The following is an 11200-nucleotide window of genomic DNA, read 5'->3' as shown; positions in this document are numbered from 1 at the left end:
TTTATGTGTCTCTGTGTCTGTTGTCACTCAGATATCCATGTTGGCTCAAGCACACTTGACATTATTGGCATCAGGATGTGTCTTTTATAAATAAAACAAAAAATATGTATAAAAAGTATTTTTTATGTATTTTCACACAAAAAGGCTTTTAAACAAATCTGCATACATACCAGTTGCATACACCCTTGTACATCTTAACCTATATGTACTTTTAAAGCTTAGTTATTAGTTTCATACTTTTTAAATGCCAAATATATTGCTTATCATGTAATTTATTAGTCTTATGAAGTTTCCAAGTATAACTTATTCATTAACATTAGGGTCTTGATAAACTTGCAATGCTTGACATTTGAAATTGGTTTTAATAGTGGTGCAACAGATATATTGATCTTAATTTAATCTGTTTTCAAGAATCTGTTGTTTGTATTTTCTTTCATCAAGGGTGAGGGTAGCAGTTATAATGTTTAAGAGGATGAAAACTATGGATTGCAGTGTAAATGAAAAAGAAAAAAAAAACAAAACAGAAAAAAAAGTATCTTATTGTATTATTGCGTAATGTTTTTCGCTGTGAAATAGAGACGTACACATCAGCAAAATGATTTGTTTAAAATGCCAAATAAGTGAGTGTGCCAAATTACTACTGAATATAGTCCTATAATAATCTGTCATCAATGTGAATGTAGTACACACATTCTGTAAGTTTTTGTAAGTGTACAATTTGATGGCCTACACAGTGGATAGACACTACAAGTTTGCTTTTCTCTTTCAGCATTATATTTATTTTACCTTAACTAAGCACAATTTAACAATAATTGCATGTTGCAACATCAAATTTGACTTTTTATATTATTTTACCCTCGCAGTTTTACATATCTCCAGTGGCATCTACACGCAGAACTATACTTCATGAAACTTCTTGTTTACTGTTTACAGTAAGCTCTCCATCATACGCGCAGTCACCACCATTGGACAGTTGGATCACATGATGACTGAGCTTTGTTAGCCATTGTCATATATTTTACAATAACAAAATATACCTAACAATAATAATCAATAACCCTCTGTTGTCATAGCATATGGTAAACGTTGCCCATGACGAGAAAGCATACTGTAGGTCCTCTGCGTCTTAAATGTGAACTTAACCTAGATATTTGCACCTAGGATTGTTACTGATTTTACGTTTGTATATTTTTTTTGTATATTGTGTTTCTTTTTCAGCGTCTAAGTTTATACTTTTTCATTTTTTAAATAATAGAGTGTATACTTAATATAACTCTTCTGTAATTTAAAGTAATTGGTTTTAATCTCATTTACCAACACTTCTATCACTTTGTAAATGAATGTGTGCCAACATGTTTATTTTTGGGACTCTTTCTAAATAAACAAGTGACTAATATGGCAGTTTGAGTTGACGTTTTAAGTGATGCTGGTATAGCTAATGACACAAATCTGTGTACCAAAAGTGGAAGAAACATCTGTCACCTAATGGATTAATCCCGAATGCCTTTCTGATCCTGCATTTAACTCTTGTCTTTAAAAAAGCAGTTTTTGATTAGTGTAATCCTAATCTATTTATTTATGAACACAGGAGTTTCAACAGGGAGCAGAAAGTTCATGAAGAGCAAATGTGTGTGTGTGTGAGAGAGAGAGAGAGAGAGAGAGAGAGCGAGAGAGAGATCTGTGGCACTGCTTGATGTCTCTGCTGTCGTGTTAATGAATGTCGCACTTCTCCGTGATGTCCAGGGCTCACCTTCTGCTGCTAGAAGATAAACCCTTACCTATCTTTCTGTCCATATGCTGCTCTGCAATTCCAGAGTCATTAATTGTCTATTTTAGCTCAAAGTTAATTATGGGGTATTAAAGTCATTATGTGGCTTCTCTCCTACCTGACAAGAATCAGGACAAATCATTGTGTATAAATACACATTAGAAAACTTTGTTCAAAAAGTATTGAAATAAATCATGCCTGTAAGTGGTTTGTTTGTTAATTTTAGCTCTGACATGTAATTTAAGATTAGTCTCCTCTACGCTGTAACTGAACTGTACTGACCTGTATCTTTAAAATAATGCTGTAGGCAATTTAAACAAGCACAAACAGCTATTTTATTTTAACAGTGAATATACAATGAAAATTACTATCCTTGTGAAATTTGTTTGAGGTGGATTTAAACTCCCAGTTGGTTCAATAAATTCATTGGGAATAATGTACCCAAGCTGTGTGAACAAGCAAGCTTGGTGCTGTCACACCCTTGCACGTATCCTTGTGTCTAGGAACTCTGGAAACCTTGTGGGAAATTTGCGGCCAAGAGGGTTGAACATTCTCGTGTTTCTGTAAAACCTTCATGAAAAATCGCGGCGCAGAGTTGGGACCCTTGGGCCGACAGCTCCTCCCTTAACTCCGCCTACTAACGGCGCCTCCCTTACCCTGCCTCCTCACAGCTCCTTCCTTCACTCCATCTCCTAACAGCTTCTCCTCTTATACCACCTCACAACAGGGCCTCCTCTCACTCCACCTCCTAACACCTCCTCCTTTCACTTACCCCCCACTGCACATCCGGCCACAGTGGGAGTGTCCAGCATTTAAGACATGCACGATTCTATTCTTTGTGGACACAGCGCCATTGCAGAACTAAGGAATAAGACTGCGCCACAGGCACATGTGGGCACAGACATGTGGGCGTGTCAAAATAGGGCACAAGACTACAGCGCAGGTATGTGTGGGCGTGGCAGAAATAAGGCACAAGACTACAGCGCAGGTACGTGTGGGCGTGGCAGAAATAAGGCACAAGACTACAGCGCAGGTACGTGTGGGCGTGGCAGAAATAAGGCACAAGACTACAGCGCAGGTACGTGTGGGCGTGGCAGAAATAAGGCACAAGACTACAGCGCAGGTACGTGTGGGCGTGGCAGAAATAAGGCACAAGACTACAGCGCAGGTACGTGTGGGTGTGGCAGAAATAAGGCACAAGACTACAGCGCAGGTACGTGTGGGCGTGTCAAAATAAGGCACAAGACTACAGCGCAGGTACGTGTGGGCGTGGCAGAAATAAGGCACAAGACTACAGCGCAGGTACGTGTGGACGTGGCAGAAATAAGGCACAAGACTACAGCGCAGGTACGTGTGGGCTTGGCAGAAATGTTGTTGCAATTACAAAATAAGTATGGGTGAGACTGAACGCAGGATCACCAGGTGTGGCTAACTCCTCTCACTTCCTTTAAAGGAGTATGGGATGGAGACGCAGTGCAGTCACAACGACATCCCACTGGTGAATTTTAAACGTCACACACCCTCTTGTGCCTCTCCACCCACCCTGTTGCAGGTGCATTTATTTCTGTCCACCAAATAAACAAATGAAAACAAATATACGCGCGCTCTACGATTGAGTAAAATACCCTGCAAGGTGTAACAGGCGCAGCCACAAAATTAGAGACCATGGAGCCTTTTTAGGCCAGCATTTTGCTTTAACTATATGCAGAGCAAGAAAGACACAAAGGCTTCTGAGTAAAACTCTACCTTCAAAGTCCAACATGGCCACCAAGAACCGGTGTGTCCAGGACCAGCTAATTGTGATTTGCCTTCCCTTTCTCTTTCCCCTTTCTCAGCAGGAGCTTGTTTTGTGAAGTATTGTCATGAAGTGCAGCCGGAAATGAACTGCCAAGAGGGTCAGAGGGCAGGCAGGAGGCATAGCAAACCCCAGCCAACTGTAGTGTGTGAAAGATGGCTGTGCTGTGAGAGGTCCGCAGGGAGCTACAGAACTGGTACAGTCGTTAGCGGAAGCCTCGCTGAGATGTGTGCTTGTCAGAGACGGAGACAACTGTGAGACTGGCCTGAATATGCCAGAGCACACTTCAGCTGCTGGCACAACAGGCAGAGACCCTGCACCCTGATTTAAGTCTTGGTGTGAGACCAGAGGGCATTAAAACCCCAAGAGTGTTCACAAGCAGGAAAAGAAAACCTTTGCTATAAACGTGATTAAAACAGACACTTAAAGAGGTAAAAGCCTTGCAGTTTGCAAGTTAGACTGTCAGGAAAGAGTTTGCAATGCACACATCCAGCCACCAGAGGTCCTCATCCCTGGGACACTGAGGGTTATCAATGGCTACCGATCACACTCACCTGCATCATATCGGTACAATGCTTTATAATGCTTTCAGGACTTCTCTGTCTTTCTGAAGCGTTGCCAACATTGTGTGCATGCCAAAACATGGTGCGCTGTCAGTCCCTGCTGCATCTTCTGTTACGGCCAACAAAGCTGTGATCTCATCCTTACGGCTTGCCCTCCCAAATAAGTTTGATGGAACCTATGGTCAATGTAAGGGTTTCTTACTTCAGTGCTTCCTGTATTTTAACCAGAGTCCTCGAGAGTTTCCCATGGACATTCATAATCTCCCTTCTTACTGGTAAGGCTCTTTCATGGGCTACTGATGTTTGGGAATCTCAGACTCCTGAAATGCAAAGGTTTTGAGAGCCTGTTTAGGGGTAGCAGGAAGGACCTTGGTGAACAGACCTTAGAGAATCCTTGCAGCAGAATATGCTACCACATTTAGGATACTTACTGCACAGAGTGGATGGAATGACATGGTACTCAAAATGATATATTATCAGGGAGTCAATGAAACACTAAAATCTGAGCTGATGATCAATCTACACTGTCAGAACTCATCAATATATCCATTTGCCTGGATAATCTCATTCGAGCAAGAAGAGGCAGAATCTGTTTGACTCCCAAAGAAAGGAATAGTAGGTCCAAGAAAGGAATCCAGGTCACTTCTGCAACACCTGCCTTGTTATCCCTAGCACCCAGGCTTCATTGCGGGTGAGGCACTTATCTGTTCCAGTCAGAATTTACTGGGCAAACTCTTCCTTTTTTTCATCCCTAAACGACTTGGGCAGCAGAAAATTTTATTGATCAGGATCTGGATCCCTCTCTTGGGGACTTCCCCTTAGTCACACACCAACTTGCCCTGTCCGTGAATTGAATTGATCGTTGGCCATTGGGTACAGGAGAAATAACACAGTCCACTATCACACCCACCCTTACAGTCAGGGATCTACATTCCCCTGACAACCTTATAATATTAGGTTACCCTCGGCTTTCCAAGCACGACCCAGAGATCTTTAGTCCTGGGGAAGGGATTGTGTACTAGGTGTCTAGCCACGCTGCTGCAAGATACTGCAGAAAACTACGATCATGTTGTTCTGCCTGCTGAGCATATGCTGATTTGACTGGCGTTTTTAGTAAAAGACAGGCAGCCAAACTCCCACCTCAACGGCCTTCTAACTGTGCTATCGACCTCCTGCCAGGGACCACTTCTACTAGAAATTGGGTTTACCCTCTATCTCTCACAGAAACACAGGCCATGGAGGAAGATGTTCAGGAGGTTTTAGCTTTTCATCACTCTTAAGAACCGCTATCCTCTGCCTTTAGAACCTGCAACTATAGAACAAGTGCCTCAAGCCGATAACCTGATTCACATCTGTGAGAGTGATGAATGGAAAACATTCATCACCACATCTGGACACTATGAATATCACATGATGCCTTACAGTATAATCAATGCCCGTTCCGTGTTCCAGTCTTTCGTCAATTACGTATTTTGGGATATGCTTAATAAATGGGTGCTGGTGTACACTCATGATATTTAAGTGTATTCTGAAAGCTTTGAGTACCATGTTCTCCAATTACATCAAGGTTTCTTGGCCTTGCTAATTTCTACCGCTGCTTTATCTGAGGATTCAGCTCTTTAGACACTCCACTCACAGACCTGCTCAAAGGGAAATCCCACAGCCTACAGTGAACATCTACCACATCCACAACATTCTCCTAGCTCAAATGGCTTTTTTTTTTTGTCACCCAGACCCGAACCTTCCTTCTGTAGTCGAGGTAGACACTTCAGAGACGGCTACAGGGGCAGTTTGTTGCAGCGACAGGAAACCCCCGCCTAGCTCCACCCATGTGTTTTCTACTCGCACAAACTCATTCTGCAGAACTAGACTATGATGTAGGTAACAGGGAACTCCTTGCCATGGAGGCTGCACTAGAAGACACTGGTTAGAGGGATCCCCTTTCCTGTTTCTGATTGTCAAAATCCACAGGAATTTAGTATCCATTAAAGCTGCCAAATGGCTCAATCACAGACAGGTCAGCTGGGCACACATTTTTTCACGTGATTTTACTGTAAGCTACTGACCTGGCTCCTGAAATGGGAAAGCTGATACCCTTTCATGGTTATATGAATACTCACGGTGATGCAGAAAAACAATCTGGTGGCTGTCTATGCATCAGGACACTGAAACATTTGTGGAAGCCTGTCAAATGTGTGCCCAGAGCAAGGTCACAAGACAGCTACCTGCCGGGTTATTAGAACCAGTGCCCAACAGATTATGGTCACATATTGCTTTTGACTGTCACTGATTTACCCCCTTCTCAAGGCAGCACAGTCATTTTGTAGCCGTTGACACTGACGATATTTTTTTAATTCCAAGTGATTTATGATGGTAGAGATACTGACAAAGGCTTACCATGGCTGCCAGTCAGTCTTACACACACAATCAACACAAGCCATGTCCTCTCACAGCAAAGACACACAAACAAGGTCATACTCATAATTGGCATTCACACAGCAAATGCATGAGCTTCATTTTTGCACATTGTGGTGATGAGACCTCAGGCTGCCTTTCCACCAGATCAAAAAAAGAATGCCAACAAAACTCCAGAGTGCAAACACTGACACATGGGACATTAAACACTGACACATGAGGCAGGGTCAAATGGAAGAACAATAGTACAGAAAATCTGAATGTAAACAGAATATTTTTAGAGATTAGACTTCTGCAAAAAGAATAATCAATAATCAACTTGAATACTGTTTTACACACACACACACACACACACACACACACACACACACACACACACACACACACGTAGAGCAGCCATTCCACCTATACGTTTCATTTCTTTAGCAACCTTCGGCGGCTAAGTAGACAAAATAGAGAAATAAAGAAAAGTATAGATTTGAAAAAAGAAAAAGGGCACAAAGGCTTCTCCATGAGTGACCTCTGACAGACAGTGTGAGGTTTCCTACCTTACACTGTGCACAATTATTAAACAAGAGAGTATTTTGACCATATCATCATTTTTATGCATATTTTATACCTCCAAGCTGTAAAAACTTGAATGCTTACTGGATTTAAGCATATCAGGTGATGTGTATTTGTGAGGGAGGGTGTGGCCTAATGAGGGAGGGTGTGGCCTAAGAAGATCAACATCCTATATCATGGTGTGCATAATTATTAGGCAGCTTCTTTCCCTCAGGCAAACTGGGCCAAAAAAAAAAGATTTAACTGACTCTGAAAAGTCAAAAATTGTAAACAGTCTTTCTGGGGGATGCAGCACTCTTAAAATTGCTAAGATATTGGGGCGTGTTCATAGAACCATCAAACGTTTTGTTGCAGATAGTCAACATGGTCACAAGAAATGTTGAGAAAAAAGACGCAAATTAACTGCCAATGATTTGAGAAGCATCAAACATGAAGAGACCAGGAACCCGTTATCCTCCAGTGCTGTCATATTCCAGAACTGCAACCTACCTGGAGTGCCCAGAAGTACAAGGTCTTCAGATGGGTATTATTAAAGATGAGCTAGTTTTTGGTTGAAGATGGACTTAAAATCAACTCCCAAATCTACTGCCAGGTTTTAGAAGACACTTCCTTCAAGCAGTGGTACAGGATAAAGTCTGCATCTTTCAAGAAGACCATGATTTTTATGTAGCACAATGTTCCATTGCATGCATTGAAGTACTCCACTGCATGGCAAGCCAGTAAAAGCCTTGAAGATGAAAGAATAATGACATGGCCCCCTTCCTCATCTGACATAAACGCTATTGAGAACTTGTGGGCCCTTCTTAAACAGGAGATTTATGGTGAAGGAAAACAGTACAGCTCTCTGAACAGTGTCTGGAAGGCTGTGGTTGCTGCTGCACAAAAAGTTGATCATCAACAGAAGTTGACAGACGTCATGAATGGAGTCTTATGACTCTTATTCAAAAGAAGGGTGGCTATATTGGTCACTGATGTTTTTTATGTTAGAAATGTTTCTTTGTAATTTTTTTTTTTTTTTGTAAAGAGTTGTTTGTTTATTATTCTCACTTTAACAGATTGGAAAGTGAAATTGGAAAATTTTCATTTAGTTGCATAATAATTCTGCACACTAATAGTTGCCCAATAATTCTGCACACAGATATTCTCCTAAGAAAGCCAAAACCTCACTTTTACTTTCTTAAATATTCAGGTTTGGGGTTTATTATCATTTTGGATTGACCGAGAGCACTGTAGTTCGATAATCAAATGAATCCTCAAAAATACAGCTTGCCTAATAATTGTGCACATGGTGTATGTCTGAAGGTCAGCTTGAATTTGTGCGGCAGTTGACCCAGTCACTTCCTCCAGCATTTAAACCATTCTTTCCTGCAATTTTGATTTCATTCAATTAAGATATTATTTCAGCAGCATCATACATAGGGAGACAAAGTATGACCAAGGCATGCCAACACACAACACAACACACAGCAAAACACAACACAGTATACAGTATACAGCACAGTACACATGACAAAAAAGAATCAGGCTTTACTGGCTTTATAAGTATGCACATGCATGGAAATTGTCGCCAGTCTCACAGGCTCACGGTGCATAGTACATGATATATAGTAGCTGACAATCGAACCTACCGTAACATAGACACCCATAGCTGTGTTCTACCACACATATGCAGACATCCACACCTGTACACTCGTGCACACACACACACACACACACACAGACACACACACACACACACACACACACACACACACACACACACATGCACACGCACACATACACGCAAACACACGCAGCAAATGTTCATTCCTGTAAACATACATACACAAGCATATGCATATGGACACACATATTGGTGAAAGGAAGAGTATTTAAGTGAAGAGTGCAACAGCCAGGTGGGAGGCTGCAGAACTATAAAATGTAAAAGAATAAAAGAATAATTCAAATAAGTAGAATACTTAAAGAATAAGTAGGATACTTAAAGAATAAGTAGAATACTTAAATAGCAGAGAACAGAATCTGGAGGGTGTCCTGCACCATAATAAGGCTCATGTGCTCTGGTTGTTCATAAGTGTGATGGTGTTGGGAAAGAAGCTTGTCTGCAGTCTGGTTGTTTTCACCCTCATTTGGCTGAAGTGCAAATGCCTCAGGGGAGAAGCTGACAGAGGTGATGGGCAGCATGCAGCGGGACAGCCATGATTGTCACTGCTGCAACAGCAGGGTGGACAGGTAGGCAGGATGCAGCCTGTGAATGTCTTGTCCGTTTGGCGAAGCTGAGAGTTGGCTGGGATGGAGAGTTTCCTCTGAAGTCCACTGTTTTGAGTGTGTTCGACTCTACGCTGTTGTGACTGCTGCAGAGGACCAGTGTCCAACTGCCCTTCTCATCACTGTTTTTGAGGAGACTGAGGGGTCTGTGGAGGTTTAGTCATTAACATAGTTTGAGCAGAGCAGTATGGAGTGCACACATCCTTGCGTGGCACCAACGAACAGCACAACACATTACAGTGCAAGTACAGAACACACAGGATGGTCTGTACAACTGGACACACTGTACAATCTGGGTACACTGAACGCACAGATATTTGCATTTACAGCATTTAGCTGACGCTTTTATCCAGTGCGACTTACAATTATGACTAAGTACAACTTTAGCAATTGAGGGTTAAGGGTCTTGCAGGGGCCCAGCAGTGGCAACTTAGCAGTGGTGGGCCTCAAAAAACAAATACAATTTAAAGCAAAAACAAATACAATCTCCATTACATCATACAAGGGGCAAACTAGATGTGTAGATATTAGGTTAAAAGATAAAAAGGTTGTGTGCAGGGTTCAATGCATGCATTTGAACTTGAATAAAATGTAAAGGTTTTGCTTACCTGTTTTCTTATCAGGAAGCAGGAAGCAGAAAGCAGAAGGTGGAAGTTAATGGACCTGACTGCTTGGGGTTGATGGGATTTTTAGTTTTCGTTTCCCACCATATGTGGAATTCTGTATTGTGTTGCTTAAGGGGAGGGTGGAAAAGCCGTGGTTAATTTGATATTTGTTTGTGTTTGAATGTCTACTTATTATAATCTATTTTAGATTATCGAAATAATTAAAGGATATAATTGGAGTTTAATCCATTTGAATATGTGATTTAAAAGTCATTTGTAAGTGTGCACGGAAAGAACTTAACAGGGAGTGGTTTAGTCTGAAAACCGGTTTACCATTTAAGGAGCAGGCCTCAGATATGTTGGTGTTGCTGGTTGGGAGTGCAGATGTCATTTCAGCACCACGACTGATGTGCGCTTGATTTGACTTGGTGTTGCTGAATATTTTTCTTTTGCTTTGCTTTGAGTTCTCTGTCTATGTGGCATCTGAATTTTGCATGAGGCTGGGGAAAGCAATAAACCACCTCTCCGCATTGTAACGCCTGGTCCTGCGCTTTCCATCACTGCTCAGCTATCCTGCAACAGAGCGATTTCATAACGCTGGCACCTGCAACTTGACACCAGTGATATCCATTAAAAAAAAAAAAAAAAAATTGAAAATAATTTTAAAAAATTAAAAAAAAAATAATAATAATTTGAAAAGAATCATTGCTTGGAAAAAAAATACTTCCAGAAGGTTCCATTAACATGGTCTGAGGAATTCTAGGATTTCTTATGAAACAAGATTTAGTGAATTATTCAGTCTTATTTTATTTCACAGCAAATCAAACAAATATATACATGGATGCTAAAAGAATTGTAGAATTTCTAGAATTTTTATAAAGTAATACTCTGTTTGAAGCACAGAAGTGCATTTTTAAACATGATTATACAATAATCAGGCTTAGACAGAAATGAAATGAATATATATATATATATATATATATATATATATATATATATATATATATATATATAGCATAATCATAGAACAAACATCACTATCCAGCACCTAATGTAATGCCATACAACTATAGTATTCATTTAATGTCTCTCAATTTACCGTCCATACGTGTATTGATTGACAGGCCTTGGAATGTAATATGCTACCATGATTTTGCACTTGCATTAAATAAGTGTTTTAATATGTGACCCTGACAAGGCAAATGACCTACATGGATATTGGGGT

General features: G+C 40.8%; 1 protein-coding gene across 4 annotated transcripts in view; it reads left to right on the top strand.

The window, feature by feature from the left end:
- Nucleotides 1-740, top strand: part of gria2b (glutamate receptor, ionotropic, AMPA 2b) — a 34084-nt gene extending 33344 nt beyond the window's left edge. For all 4 annotated transcript variants that reach the window (XM_081698892.1, XM_027018184.2, XM_035532300.1 and 1 more), the window contains one exon: nucleotides 1-740. This exon is cut by the window's left edge and continues 522 nt beyond it. The gene's annotated coding sequence lies outside the window, so the exon portion shown is untranslated.
- Nucleotides 741-11200: the final 10460 nt, after the last annotated feature.

Source organism: Electrophorus electricus, chromosome 16, assembly GCF_041902795.1.
Source record: "Electrophorus electricus isolate QZ-2024a chromosome 16, ASM4190279v1, whole genome shotgun sequence".
In the NCBI taxonomy this organism is placed as follows: Eukaryota; Metazoa; Chordata; class Actinopteri; order Gymnotiformes; family Gymnotidae; genus Electrophorus; species Electrophorus electricus.
This window is presented reverse-complemented; position numbering and strand designations above follow the sequence as displayed.